We start from the raw sequence: 16,551 nt of genomic DNA, 5'->3' as shown, positions 1-16,551 counted from the left end.
AATCAATGGCATAATTTATACTGAAGAGCAATTTGAATAACTTAATACACTGTATTTAATGCTGGTCATTAGATGTAATTGTAAATTTATACTATTATAAATGCAATATGTGCTGTACTAGTCTTTATTCTGTTTATTTCCTGTCATATTGTTTACTATTAAAGAACAAGACAGAGGAAAACATCCCTTTTTTTTAACATCTTTATTGCAGTATAATTGGTTTACAATGGTGTGTTAGTTTCTGCTTTATAACAAAGTGAATCAGTTATACATATATATATATATCCCCATATCTCCTCCCTCTTGTGTCTCCCTCCCACCCTCCCTATCCCACCCCTCTAGGTGGACACAAAGCACCGAGCTGATCTCCCTGTGCTATGCGGCTGCTTCCCACTAGCTAGCTATTTTACGTTTGGTAGTGTATATATGTCCATGCCACTCTCTCACTTCGTCCCAGCTTACCCTTCCCCCTCCCCATGTCGTCAAGTCCTTTCTCTAGGTCTGCATCTTTATTCCTGTCCTGCCCCAAGGTTCTTCAGAAACTTTTTTTTTTTTTTTAGATGCCATATATATGTGTTAGCATATGGTATTTGTTTTTCTCTTTCTGACTTACTTCACTCTGTATGACAGACTTTAGGTCCATCCACCTCACTACAAATAACTCAATTTCATTTCTTTTTATGAAACCATCCCTTTTAACCAAATAGCCTTAGAGAAAGTTTAACCAGTGCACTTTCACGGGCAAAATCCATCTGTCATAAATAAACTCATAAAAACAACAGACTTTATAAATATTTAACATGCAGTTACTCGGAATTATTCAATAAACTCAATTACCTATATTCTGGTTTCTCTTTTTGTGCCAATTAGTTCTTATTAAGGCAATATTCAATTTCTATAGAAAAAACAGTAAAAAGCAGAGGTCTGAATGCAATTCTATGATTTACCAAGTACTTCCTACTGCAAACATTCCCTTCTCCAGGAAATGAAGGTTGACATCAACAGGGATAAATCAGAAGAGCATGGACACTTGCATGACGTGGTGAGATGACACTTACCCTCTGTGATCTTCTTCCCCCAACCACAATCCCCGTCAAGCCAGGAAAACACATCAGACTGGGCTTCCCTGGTGGCGCAGTGGTTGGGAATCTGCCTGCTAATGCAGGGGACACGGGCTCAAGCCCTGGTCTGGGACGATCCCACATGCCGCGGAGCAACTGGGCCAGTGAGCCACAACTACTGAGTCTGCACGTCTGGAGCCTGTGCTCCGCAACAAGAGAGGCCGCAATGGTGAGAGGCCCGCGCACCGCGATGAAGAGTGGTCCCCGCTTGCCACAACTGGAGAAAGCCCTCGCATAGAAACGAAGACGCAACACAGCAAAAATAAATAAATTAATTTTTTTAAAAAAGTAACCACTTTTCTAACTTCTGACATCATAAATTAATTTTAAAAAACACACACACACATCAGACAAACAAAATTCTGTTTTGTAAAACTGAGGGACATTCTACAAAATACATGGCCAGTACGTCACAAAACTGTCAAGGTCATTAAAAAAAGGAAGTCTGAAAACATGTCACAATCCAGAGGAGGCTAAGGAGACTTGGCAACTAATGTAGCGTGGTATCCTGAATGGAATCGTGGAGCAGAAAAAGGGCCTTGGGGAAAATTAATAAAAAATTAAGTATGGACTTTAGTTAATAATAATGCATCAGTATTGGTTCATCAGTTGTGACAAATGTACTACAGTAACTTGAAGTGTTAACAATAGGGGAAACTGGGTGAGGGGTATACAGGAACACTTTGTGCAGTCTTTGTAACTTTTCTGTCAGTAGCACACTAATTGAAAATAAAAAGATGAGTTAAAGTTGAAAAAACAATACCGTTAAAGGACAATGGGAGAAAATACTCCTACCATAGTAATAGACAAACGATTAGTACCCAGAATGTGGTCTGCAAATTGATTAGAAAAAGGACCAAAACATAGAAAAGTAAGGAAAGCACCAGAAGGTATTTCCCTAAAAACAAATAGCAAATACCCAATAAACATGAAATTATGCTAAGTGTAAGTAGTGATCAAGGAAACACAAATTAAAATGATCACTTTTTATCCATTATGTTGGGAAATGTACATTGACTAAATCTAGGTTAAAATCAGAGAAACTTCATGGCTATGTACTGCTGGCAGAGCTGTGAATTATTACAGCCCCTTTGGAAAAAAATTTGACAGTTTATGTTAAAATTATAAATGCTTAGACGCTTAAACCCAGAAATTCCAAGTCATTATTTATCCTAGACACACAGTGACCAGAAAATGAGTACAAGGACATTTGCTGCTGCGATGTTTGTAGTGGTAGAACATTCTAAACTATGCTCATATTCGTAAATAGAGCAGTTGTTAAATAAGTTACATAATATGATAGTATACTACATATATGATACATGATAGAGGCTAAAAAAATGAGGGAGATCAAGATTTTCTTGAGAGGGAAAAAAGCAAGCTACAGCAAAGTAAACTGATCACGACACTTGTAAAAATAAATAGGAAAAATGCTAACAAAACTATATGTTTTATGCGTGAACCCCAAAGTATATAATTACATAGAAAGTAATGTGGACGGTGCATACTAAACTGATGGTAGTGGGTACATCTTGGGAGTAGGGAGATGCAACCTGTGTTGAGGATGCCTGTCCAAGAGAACTCTAGCCAGTGCTGTGCTGCTACAGATCGAGCAGTCACCTCTCCCACTGCAGTGTCTGCTGGTTTCTGAGGAGTAAATACATCCACCATGGATAATTTCATGGCTTAAAAAACTAATATTTTAACAACCATATCTTCCAAGCCTGTACAAGGCAGCTCCAACAAATGACTGACTCTAGCCCTACTCCTTTTTTTGACTTCCATAGTTAGAGATTATTTTTAAATAACAAATTAAAAATACTCTATCTGTATTGTTCGGGGACAATCCAGAATCAGAAAGGTCCTGAATTGCATTAAAAAAAACCACCTTGAAACACCACCACATGCGCTTGACGTCATTTAAAATTTCTATGTCAGCAATAGCAGCTCTACAGTTTGGGGATGGTGTAGATACTCTCTCTGACGATAGTGAAAGTGAACTTGAGATAATTTTAAACAAATGGTTTATCTGCTTTGTCATCAATAGGGTCCATGATCCAGCTGAATGAATGGTGAGATAGTTAAAGACATCGAATTAGTTTTCTATTCCTGCTATGACAAATTAGCACAAATTTAGTGGCTTAATACAAGACAAACGTGTTATCTTACAGGTCTGTAATTCAAAAGTCTGAAATGGGTCTCACTGGGAAAAAATCAGGGTATCAGCAGGGCTGCACTCCTTTCTGGAGGCTCTAGGGGAGAATCCACTATCTTGCCCTTTCTTGCTTCTAGAAGCCACCCACCTTCCTTAGCTTGTAGCCCCCTTCATTCTCTTCAAAGCCAGCAAGAGGTTTTGAGTCCTTCACATATTGCATTCCGCTGACGTCCTCTCCTACCTCTTCTTCCCGCACTGAAAGATCGTGGGATTACATTGGGTCCACCTGGATAATTCAGGATGATCTCCCCATCTCAAGCACAGATGATTAGCAACCGTAATTCCATCTGCCACCTTAATTCCCCTTTGCCATGTAACCTAACATATTCACTCATTCTGGGGTTTAGGACGTGGTTATGTTTGCAGGGGGGCATTACTCTGCCTACCACAGACTTAGGAAAAGAACTATCAGAAGAGAATGCCTCCAATGACCAGCAGGACCTGCTGCCTCCCGTTCCAGCCATCCTGTTAGTCCACAGACTTGCTGCTCCCTGCCAATTTGGGATGAAGGGTTACAGAGAAGATTGTGGGCAGATTGCTGACCATTTGTAATGAGTGTGTTAGATTTTCTGGGAACAATGAAGCTGGTCCGAACTGCATGACACAAGGTTTCGACCAGATGAGTAAGAGTGATATCACCAGCTGCCCAGATTTTTCTTTCTGATGAATGCAATTATAGCAATAGAACAATACTCTCAGACTTCTCTCTGGAGCCATTTGGTGCTGACGCTTTTTGGCTACTTCTCTTGATAATGCAGAAAAGTCAATGGAAGCAATGACGTTGCTCTGGCTCCCACGAATGTTGGATTGAGCTAGCGGGCACTTCTGTTCTCACCTATAGCACACAATTCAGCAGTGTTCCCTCGTTAGCTCCAAGATCAAGCTGGCAAAGAGAAAAGGGTGGTAAACATGCTAGGGAAGTAAATGGATCATGGATGAATTTCTGCACCTATGCTATGGTGACTTAGACCAGGTTGGTCAGTGGAGTTCCTAAGCCAGTGAAGAGTTGAAGCCTGTATATCCCCTGCCTGCTAATCATTAACACAAGAGAGAGAAGGGATATTTTGTCCAGATGTAAGTACCAAAGGCATTATAATGATAGTAACAATGGACTCTACAAAGGCAAAAATTAAACAACAAAAGTTTTAACAGCACTAAATGTGAAATCAATGTTGTATTTATGAAAGAACTCAGGGGAACAGGATGGAGTTGAAAGTTTCAAGATGCATTCAGTACCAGTATGATGAATGCACACTGGCTTGTATAGACGATAGATAGGATGCAGGGAGGTTGATCACGTAAGAAGAGAAAAGACTAATGTTATTCCTTCCAAGGAGAGAAGTAATTCGCTTCTTTAAAAATACTATTTTGTATTTTCAGCTAATTGATACAGACACCATAATATAATCCAGGCCTTTCGATGAGTATTTTTTAATGTCGAATTTAGTACCATAATTGTTTGGTTAAAGCACTCAAAGTGTTTAAGGTTGTTATTTGTTAAATCTGTCATGAGGCTCAGATCACAGAACCCAGGAGTTGGGTCTCATATGGTGCTGAGGCTTAGATGTCCAACCTGGCATCTGGTCTCCTGACCCAGGGCTGCAGGTCCAGCTCCACCTCAAACATTCAGTGAACCTTAGTTCATTTAGTTAAAGAAGTCTAATGAAATATAATCTTAGTCTTAGGTGGTTTAGATCGCTACCTTGTTCATTTCTTCTCCCCTCCTTTTTGTACCGCTCAGAACTTTGGTCGAGAGATCCTTTTGTTTTGAAATAACAAAAGTATTAAAATGATCTTAAGAGCAAACTTCACAGATGATGAAAAGGTATTTGAATTTTTGAGAAAGATAATGAAAAATGATATAGTTATCCTGCTTCCCCACCCCCATCACAAAAGGCTAAAAAAACACTGAAGTGAGAAATTACCATTCTATTCAACAAATAAGAAACTACAAATCAAAGAAAAGCTAAATTACTTTCTTCCCAGCGTAGACCAAAATGCAGAGGTTTCTTATATGTGAATGAAGGAAAAATCCATTTCTGCATCTTGTCTCACTTTTGTTTCATTTTGTTTTGTTTCAATATGGAGTCTCCACGAGGAGTGGGTAATACGATGAAGAAAAGAGGTATGGGCAGAAAGGAAGGTAATAGATTCAAATAATGTTAGTTCCCTCATGTATACATAGTCTGCTCTTATATCTAAAGTCTGGGTATGATTTTGTCCCCTGTGGAAAAAGGAAAATATATCTGGTGGTCCAATTATAAATAGACCAATATTTTATTCTTGTGTTACAAAAGAAATAAATTTTAAGTAAACCAATATGTGTACTACCTATTTGAGTAATGTTGTATTTCTAATCCTAGAAGCATTTGGAAAAATAGTGTAATGCAAAGCCTCATTTTCCCCAAAGGAAAAATGTTATAATCAGAGGGATAGCTGTAAGATACTTATGGTTAGAAGTAATAAAGCTGAAGAAAGAGTTAAAATAAAATAAGATAATAGTATGACAAGAAATGAGGGTGAGAAGGGAAAAGGAATTTTTATGACTCGCTGCAATTTGGTTTTATCTTTTTGTTGGAATGAATACTGATTTCAAGGAGACACAATTACTGGCAGCTCCTAGAAAAGAATGAATTCCATGCTTAATAATTAATAAACTTAAATTATATCAAGGTAACTTTTAAAACTAATTTCTTTTATCTATCGCATTCTGTAATATCAGGCAGGTAGCTATTGGATATAGTCTCCAGGGGACCATATCACTGTGATCAAAATCTCATAGATTCTGTAAGAAGCCATCAATATAATCAGGACAAATTACAGTGTAATATTGGCACGGCTGTTCTTGTGCAAAAGTAATGTGACCATTATTTGTATCTCATATTTTAAGGTAGTAGGAACAAAAAGATATCATGTATAGAAATTTATTTTTTTAAAAAACATGATTTTTTTTGGGGGGGGGGTACACGTGCCTCTCACTGTTGTGGCCTCTCCCGTTGTGGAGCACAGGCTCTGGGCGCACAGGCTCAGCGGCCATGGCTCACGGGCCCAGCCACTCCACGGCACGTGGGATCTTCCCGGACTGGGGCACGAACCTGTGTCCCCTGCATCAGCAGGCGGACTCTCAACCACTGCGCTACCAGGGAAGCCCAAAAACATGATTTTTAAATTTAGGCAATATAAATACATTTATTAATCAATTAAAAGTCTGAAAGTCATGTGACTCAGAACGTTATATCTGGAATAATTTTTTTAATGTTCACAGTATACAACAAAAAGTTTAAAAGGGAAACAAGGACATCAATCAAATCAGTTCTAATGAAATAAGCAAAAATCAGGAACACGAATGCCTGGTCCAGAGTTAGCTGTTAGGTCAAGTTAGATTCCTCAAATTAAAGCATTTAATGACATGAATAGATAGATTAAGGTAGAGATACACATACATTTTTAACAACACAATGGAATCTCATTCATTTGAAGCTCACAAATTTTGTAGATAGGTACCACAAAATTTTACAATTTCTAGATACCCTGAAGATATTCAAAAGAAGTTTATATCATCTGGGACCTCAGATTATTCTTAAAATTTCAGGTGTCCAAAAAGGTCAGAGATGACTAAACATCTAGAAAAAATAAGACCCTAGGAATAAGAATCAGCAGAAATAACAGAAAACTGAAATAGACCCGCAGGAACTCTAGAGAGTGGAATTACCAGACAACAGACTACAAAACAACTACATTGTTATAAGCCAAGTTTAAAATTATCAGCAGTAAAATGGAAACTATTACACAGTGACATAGACAATTTGGAGAAAAACCAAGTACAAAGTTCAAAACTAAAAAATACAGTAACTGAATGGAAGAGTTTATCAGATTACCCAGCTGAAGAGTTAATGAAACAGAAGACAGGTTAGAAGAAATTAGCTGAATGAAACCTGAAGTAACAAAAAGATTTAAAACATTTTTTTAAGTGTAGGAGATATAGCAGATATAGTAAGAAGGTCTACCACATTCCTAATTGGAGACCCAGACAGAAGAAACAAAAAGAATGAAGTAGAAGCAATATTTGAAGAGTGACTAAATATTCTCCAGAAATGATGAAGAAATGATAAATTTCCAGAAATGAAACAATCCACATATTTGTGAAACCTGATGAATACCAAAGAGGAAAATGAAAAAGAAAAACACACAGGTACTTGTCATAGTGAAAATGAAAAAAATCCAAAACAAATATACAATTTTAAAAGAAACCAGTGAATAAAGGGTGGGTGTCTTTAAATGACACATACAAAGAAACGAAGAATTACTCTCAGCTTTTGTTGATCTGAAAACGTCTTTATTTTGCCTCCATTTTTGAAAAATATTTTGCTGGGTATAGAATTCTGGCAACGATTCTCAAGGGGAAGATGATCCCATCAGGGACACAACAGTGGTGTCACTAAAACGTCTACCTGCCATTTGGGGCTCCTTACACCATTGAACCCATAGCTTAGAAAGGTCTTAGTCTCCTGACTGGAGTAACTGTTCCCAATCACCAAAGGGAAATTGGATTGCTACTGTACAGAAGAGACAAGGAGGACTGCATACAGAGCCCAGGGCATCCTCAGGGATGCTTCTTGCCACTTCCATGCCCAACAGTAGAAGTAATTTAAAAACTACAACAATAAGTGGAAGGATTGAGGACTCAGATCATTCAGGAAAGAATGTTTGGGTTGTTCCACCCAAAGAACCTAGAGCAGCTGAGATTGTGCCTAGCTCTGGTTTGGCAGGATCCTGCAGCACGTGTGGCCAGGAGCACGTCATGGCTAGCAACTCCCCTTAGGACCCCCTCAGGTGGTTTCGTAGCACTATCTTCAGTGAAACACCTCCCCCAAAACAGCTTTCCCCAGCACGCTAGAGTGTGGAATTTTAGCACGTACCAGAGGGTATATTTACAGCAAGGTCCAGGCATGACACCATGGTGACTTCTCTGCCATCAGTGTGCCCTCGTCAATGGGCTCTGGATCTCAGCCCTGGAGGGTGTCATCCTTGAGGGCTCTTCCTCAGCCCTAGGGGTACTGACTGTGCATTATAGCTGCCATTACCGTGTTCTTCAGAGTTCTCTTTACTACTTACTAGCCAGCCTCTTATTATTCCAACCCCCTGCTACAGTTAATAAACCTTCATATTAAACGTCCCCTGTCCAAATGACTGTGTCGTTTTTCTCTTCTAATTGGAACTTGACACACTGTGGTTTTGTTTTGGTTTTTTTGTTTGTTTGTTTTTGTTTTCAGGGGTTGTGGATTTTCTTAGATCCTAAAATATTCTTTCTGTACCACCCATTCTTTCTCCTCTTATCTGGGACTCTAATTAAATACATCAGACTGCTTGATATTGTAGCATAGGTCACAGAGATTGTGTTCATTTTTTTCAGTCTTTTTCTCTCTCTCACTTTGTTTTAGATCGTTTCTGTTGCTTTGTCAAGTTCACTGATCTTCTGCCGTGTCTAATCCGCTGTTAATCTCATTCAGTCTATTTCTGTGTGTATATATATTGTATTTTTCACCCCTCAAATTTTCCTTTGGTTCTTTATCATGACTATCATTTCTTTCCTGATCTTTTTCATGTTTTCTTCACATCCTTGAGCATACTTAAGATTTATAAATGTTGTCTTAAGATTCTCGTCTCCTAATTTCTTTACCTCTATCATTTTTGGTTTTCATACTGTTGACTTTCCCTTGGGTATTGGTCGTCATTACCTGCTTATTTGCAAGCAGAGTGATTTCTTTATCATTTACTGATGACTGTGAGTTTTATGTCATTGAGTGTTGGATTTTGTTGCTTTCTTTTCATGAGTATTTGGCTTCTCTGGCACTTTTACTTGCATATCATTTTGACCCCTTCAAGGCTTGGGCTAAGCTTTATCAGGGTAATCCCAGAGCAGACGACTCCAGGGCTAATTTAGCCCCAAGACGATGGTGTGACTCCTTGGAGAATTTTGCCGATACGCCACGTCATACCAGATTTCTTCATGCAGACTGGGGAGAATGTAACCTCTCCTTAGTCCTGTGTGAGCTCTGGAAACCCTTTGGTGTACATACTGCTTTCTGGTGGCTCTTTTCTTGGCTTTGAAGATTCACGCACTGTACGTGCAGATCAGCATTTAGCCAAAGGCTCAGAAGGAAACCTCTGCAGGTCTCCAGAGCTCTCTCTCTCTCCCTGGTGCTCTGCCCATGAAATACAACCGCTTCAGCCTCCCCAGACTAGAATTTCTGTCTCCTCGAGTCAGCAAGCTGCCTGCTCCGTGTGTGTCTTCTGTCCTATGCCACAGTCTGGAAACTGCCTCTAAGCAGTAAACTGGCCAACGGTAGGGCTCAGTCCATTGTTTTCCTTGTCTTGGGATCACAATCCAGGTTTCTAGGTTTTATGGGAGAAGAGCAGGTTCCAAAGTATTTAATTCTTCCCGGGCAGAAGTGGAAGTCCTGCAGTAGCTAATATTTTATACTTTCTTAGTAATGAATAGTGCTAATGCAGCCTACATCTAAACCTAGTTAAACAGTATACACCAACAGGTATTTATTTCCAGGATTATCATAATAATCACAAATTAATTTTCCATCTAGCAAAGCATCTCTAAAAGAGATATTAGAAGTACCCTGTTATTTGTATGAATGTATACTTTGTAATGATGACATCTGAATTTCTTTTGAACTATCCTATAAGGCTTTTCATTCATTCACCCAACCATTGTTTTTCTAAGTAGCACTAATTTTTATGTCTGAAACTTCCGTGAGCACATTTGCTACTTGTTGGAGGTCCAAAGGGAAAAAAGCCAGAAGAAAGGAAACATATTTGACAATGGTGAGATCTGAGGATTTCATATGTGTATAATATACTAGCTCCCTCTACTGACACGGTTAGAGGGACACTTCCCACAGTCACAAAGCTAATGAGAGGCCACTGTGATTCTGACTGCAAGTTCAAACTCCTTCCAAACCATTACACTGTCTACACTGAGTGCCCCTGTTCACTGCAACGTTTGCAATGACACTGAGTGCTTACCCAGAAGTGAAGCATTAATTTTCTGAGACCACTGTTTCACTGTCTGAGCTATGATACCCATAATCATACAACGGGGAAGCACTGAACTCAGCTGCCACACATTCAAATACCATCTCGCCACTGGTAAGATCTACGCGGACTTCACCCAAGCCTGTTTCCTCTTCACAAAGCACATATAAACAGAGTAGTGAAATTTAAATATTCTTCATATGTAAAAACTACAATATCTTGTCTATTTGCATCTGAGAGTTTTTTTTTTTTTTTTTTTTTTTTGCGGTACGCGGGCCTCTCACTGTCATGGCATCTCCCATTGCGGAGCACAGGCTCCGGACGCGCAGGCTCAGCGGCCATGACTCACGGGCCCAGCCGCTCCACGGCATGTGGGATCCTCCTGGACCGGGGCACGAACCTCCTGGACACGAACCCGTGTCCCCTGCATCAGCAGGCGGACTCCATCTGAGAGTTTTTAATCCGATCAAATTCTAGGACAAAACCTGTTGGCACCTAAGGATTTCTTCCTCCTCCTTACCCTGTCACTTGACACTATTATCCCCTTTTGCTCCTTCAAATATTTGCTTAAAGACCTGGCTCCCATTATAAAATATTCTGTAATGAGAGCTGGCAATATAAAGGAATGGATATGCATTGTATTGGGTAGGCTGCTGTTGCCCTCACATAGGGAGTACCAAGAAAATCTTATCTGCGATGATCTGGCTGGTCAAGGGTTCAAGATTAGCAATTTCTGTTTCAAATATGACAACACATTACTCATCACTTCCTGAATCTGAGTCATTCATATCAGCCTGATAGCTGGCATTATAAAGAATAGGTCTTTCTCTGTGATTTTCTTCCAACAGATTTATTTGTGCTATTTCTGAAGCGAGTGTCACAGGAAAGCAATATGTATGTACATCCTCTGAGCAACTACACTGGGTAAAACATTAATAGGGTGGGAGGCTGGCTTATGAGTACATCTACGAGGAGAGGCAGGGCACATGTGGAAGGGTGGGGGTAATCAAGGGGAAAGATGGAGAAAGGAATTTTGAACACTTGGCAAAACAAAACACTACTACGGATGCTGAAAACTTGAAGAGAATTTTAGCATCACGACTCTACCACCAGAAGAATTCTAAGGTCTTAACACAGTATCATAGTCTTTCCTACAGTACCAAATGTTTAAATGTTATATGTTAGGACAGTTCCCCCACTGATACAAAGATGGGCATTGATGACATCTTTGGATGGTAGCAATGACCACCGAATCGGGAACAAATAAACAAAATAAAGCCATAAAGTAGGATACTCTACATTGAGAGACAGTAAAAACAAAATGTTGGGTGAGAAAAAGCAAGATAAAAAAGATATTTATATAATAATAAATGAATGAATAAAAACCTGCAAAAGCAATACTATGTAGTCAATATATATGCATTTAGATGAACTGGGAAGCTACTCACTACTTAATTATACTGATTGCCTCTGACAAATGGGTAGCGGGGTAGGACAAGTGATGGTGCTTAAAGGGGGTTTCTGCTTCGTGTTATGTTTTGCATTTTTGACAAACAGGCTGAGCTAATATGACAAAGTTTCTTTATAGTTAATTCTTGGTGGTGAGAAAATACACTCTTAATTTTATTACCATTATTTTAACTTTCTCTAAATTTTAAACTTACAAATTTATTGTTAAAAATTGAAGAAAAGTAAAAAGATACTCAAAGTCTGAGAAGTTAGCAATGATTTCGGTAGGTTGGCTTGGTGACGGAGAGAAGATACTGCGATCATGAGTGGATGAGAGCTGAGGAAGTGTGACTTTATGTGATCTCTTTCTCAAGCTGTGGCCAGAGGGACTTCAGTGTGTTGTGTGCCCTGGAATCTATGGAGGTGAAGCTGGTGTACACCTAGATGTACACATAACAAGACTGGTATACTGAGACATGCACTGTGAACCCCTAAGGAGAACCTTGGTTGACAGGATAAAAAGCCATTAAAAAATGTATTTTGGTAGCATGGGATGAAAAACGCTTGTACAATTTGTATACTTCGGCAAGGCTCTTTGAAAGCAACTCCGAGAGAAAAAGCAACAGGCAACTGTGGGGAGAGGGGGCTAGTTTTAAAGTGTTAACCCACGGTGGGTTTGGACACAGAGATTAGAGAACCTGAGCTGGAGAGAAAAAAGGGCGGGGAAGAAGGGGGATGAAGGATGGAACTGGAAGGAGGTCAAAATACAACAAAACAAACAGGGACAAATATTTTTTAAATATTGATAACTTTTGAGAGATCTCCTTTTGAAGTTAAAAATAATCCAATATGTCATATCTGATATTATTTATGCATTTATAATCCACTGATTGAAAAAACAAATAATTGCAAAAAGTCATTTTGAATTAGGTAACATTTCTAAATAAGGTTTATTTAGTTACTAATTCAAGATTATCTTTACATACTTGGAAAATAGGTAAGTGCAAATGCTAAGTGGCAGAGCCAGGGCTCACATTAATCCATTTGATTCCAAAGCTTGCACTCCTTTCACTGGACACCCCACATTGCTTTTTGCACACTGCAATTTGTTCACAAGGCTAGAATGACTAAAACACAGTGAAAGCCTAGCTCAACACAAGCCCCAATGTGAAAATTTAAACTATAAATGCATTTAAAACAGTTGATGCCTTATACGGGTCAAGCGTTATTTTTCATTATTCTAAGCAAGATCCCTCCTCATTGTATGGAAGCTGAGCAAATACTCCTAGTACTTGTGATAAGGCAGTGGGCTGAGCACCGCCAAATGAGCAAACTTCAGCGCTGTCTTACTGCCTCTGCATCACTGGTGCCTCATTCATGGACCCTGAGACCATCTGCAAATCTGTCTTCCCATTTTGCCAATTTTCATGAAAAGAAAATCAGGGCAGATCTGGATCAGAAGTACATGTAAGTAACTGAAGAAAGGAAAGGAATCAAATAACCTGGGGCTTAACCTCCTCATGCCCCAATGAGAGCTGAGTGATAGAACTGGAATTCTTAGCCATATTTCCAGCACACAAGTGCCGACCCGAATCCCATTTGGAGTACATTTCTGTGCACAGTCCTGCATCTATATTGAAATGAAGCACCACAGGAGCAGAAGCTGATTCACCTCATCCCTACCGCTTTAGCTCCAGCACCCAGAACAGTGCCTGACACACAGAGGCACTCACAGATATTTGCTGAACGAATGGATACTAGCGGTTGTGGAGGTTTTATTCCTTTCCCGTTAGTCAAAACATAATTTGCTTGGAATAATGATACCTTAGGGCAGAAGACAAAGAATCACTGATTTGTGGAATCTAAAAAAATGATATGAATGAACTTATTTGCAAAATAGAATAGACTCACAGATATAGAAAACAAACTTACGGTTACCAAAGGGGATAGCCGGGGCATGGGGGAGGGATAAACTAGGAGATTGGGATTAATATATACACACTACTATATATAAAATAGATAATCAACAAGCTGTACAGCACAGAGAGCTCTGCTCAATATTCTATAATAATCTATATGGGAAAAGAATCTGAAAAAGAATGGATATATGTATATGTATAGCTGAATCACTTTGCTGGACACCTGAAACTAACACAACATTGTAAATCAACTATATTTCCACCAAAAAATATTTTTTAAAAAAAAGGTTACTGGGTCCTAACCTTCCAAGTCCTTCCCCGTGGTGAGTGTACCCTGCAGGTAATCTGTGTGTTTCCCTTTCACTCACATTATCTCATTCAGACATCACAACAAACCTTTTAGGAAAAAGATTATTCCAGCTTTACCAATGAAGAACTAAAATCAGGACGTGTCAGGACTCGAACTGGTCTAAACAAAATGCAACAAAAAAAGGTAAACGGAAAAAAATATATTGAAAAATTTTCCTCTACCCTTCCAGGTTCTTTTGGCTGATCTAATAATTATATTGAAATGAAACAGATTAACAGGAGAAAACTAAATGTAATTTCCTATGTATGGGAGGCTCACATAGACACGAAAGGGTCAAAGGCAGTCAGGCTACTGAGGCTTATCTGCCTTCCTGAGCTAAGGAGGAGGGGATGGGGGTCTGGAACTTCAAATGGGAGGGAGACAATTCACAGGACAGTGGAAAGAGCACATGTTTGGTAAACAAATGTCTACCGAGCCAGGCAGAGACAATGGGACGCAGAGGCACACCATGGGACACACATGCCATATACACACCATGGGATGCACATGCCATATACACACCATGGGATGCACATGCCATATACACACCATGGGACGCACATGCCATATACACACCATGGGACGCACATGCCATATACACACCATGGGACGCACATGCCATATACACACCATGGGACGCACATGCCATATACACACCATGGGACGCACATGCCATATACACACCATGGGACGCACATGCCATATACACACCATGGGACGCACATGCCATATACACACCATGGGACGCACATGCCATATACACACCATGGGACACACATGCCATATACACACCATGGGACGCAGGCCTGCTGGCCCCTCCCAGCTCACCACACCTCGCCCACACTCTTTGTAGTTATCTCTGGTGATAATTCTCTTAGACCAGTCCCTCTGTCTAAATTCTTTTAGGCAGTTAAGGGGGAGGTAAAAGCCCTTTCTGAGTCTTTTGGGCCTTGATTGTCTTCAGCTCAGAATAATCCACGTGTCAGAGTGGCACACTGTGGGGAGGCTCATTTGGAACCCCTTTAATTCCATGCAACTGAAATGTCCAGAACTGCATCCAGGTGAGTTTAGACGCAGTGGCTCAAAACACATTATCAGAGCTCTCCTGTGCGGACTCTTTACAGCTCCGTAGGCCTCCTCCTCTGTGGGTTAAAATCCATTCACAGATAAGCACTTATCTGGAAACAAAGTTAACACCATCCTTATAACTTGTGATCCTGGAGAGCAGCTCACTCACTCCTCTGTCCAGGAAGCTCCAGGAAAATTCTCAGATTGGCTCAGTTCGGGCCATGGGTCCACCCCAAGTTAATCACGGTGGCCATGAGGGTTGAGTGTTTCAGACTGTCCCATCTGAGTCACTTTACAGAGGAGGTAAGATCTTGGCAACATTGTCAGGTAGAAAAGTGGTAGTTCCTGAAAGAAAACTGCTGAGCAGACAAGATGCGATAGATTTCTACAAGCTCAGAAAAACTAAGTCCCGTCCACAGAATTCCATAGCCCTACCAGGACAAGCAATGGAGTGCACAGCACGTAAGTATTTACTAAGAAAATGTGAGTCTGTGTTCTGAGCACCAAACCCATGCCCTTTCCACTAAATGGGCAGCCTCTTATTTTTTGAGCAAAATACTGAACTACTCCTAAATTCTCAAAGTGGATAGGATTCGCCATGTGGATTGACCCAGAAAACTGAAACATAAAATGGTAATTCCTAGAACAGTGCTACAAGATGCTGCTCTACTGCTGAATGCTTTTTACTCCTCTTGGTTGTGAGGATTTGCTAACTGATCTTGCTAATACTTTGAAAATGAGGCATGTTCAGTGCCCTCAGCCCTCTAATACCAGAGGTAGTTTAGCTTAAGAAGAATGATAGTATAGGCTCCCTTAAGAGCTGAAAAACAGGACCATTATGCTGCCACTATTTTTATTGGTGTCTTTCATCTATTGTGTTTTATCTCCTCTCTTTTTCTCAGATTCCATCAATAAGAAGGCTTGATTTGAATTAATGGGGAAATGAGTAGCTGGTGTCTGTTAAATGTTTTTAAAAATCTGTTTGATCTTTTAAAAACCAAAATGATTTTTCCTTTCCCTTCAAAGTGAAAAAGAGAGTGAGAAACCTGAGAAGTGTCAAACACGGAGGGAGACATTTGCATTTATGCTCCAACACTGAGGTATTTTTCTAGTGTCAACAAACGGAGAGCTTGATTTTAAATGTTGCCAGCTTCTGCCTAAGCTCTATTATTCCATTCTACTCCACGACAAAAAAAAAAAAAAAAAAAAAAAAGGCAGTTACAGATACTCTTCCTTTATAATCTAGGATTCCTGAGGAAAGACTGAGGCATCCTTTCTGTCTTTGAGAGAAAATGTGTGACTTTCATTAATATTAACGAGAGGGCTTTGCACTGGAAGAACAGACTCCGTGTTTTAAATGCTTGAGCGATGATTCACACA

The 16,551-nt window shown here is 39.7% G+C and overlaps 1 protein-coding gene across 2 annotated transcripts in view; it reads right to left on the bottom strand.

Annotated features, from left to right (window-relative positions):
* Window positions 1-499: 499 nt before the first annotated feature.
* CA8 (carbonic anhydrase 8) overlaps window positions 500-16,551 on the bottom strand; it is a 115,977-nt gene continuing 99,925 nt past the window's right edge. For both annotated transcript variants that reach the window (XM_067712253.1, XM_067712252.1), the window contains exon 9: window positions 500-16,551. This exon is cut by the window's right edge and continues 14,114 nt beyond it. The gene's annotated coding sequence lies outside the window, so the exon portion shown is untranslated.

This window comes from Pseudorca crassidens, chromosome 17 (assembly GCF_039906515.1).
Source record: "Pseudorca crassidens isolate mPseCra1 chromosome 17, mPseCra1.hap1, whole genome shotgun sequence".
Lineage (NCBI taxonomy): Eukaryota > Metazoa > Chordata > Mammalia > Artiodactyla > Delphinidae > Pseudorca > Pseudorca crassidens.
This window is presented reverse-complemented; position numbering and strand designations above follow the sequence as displayed.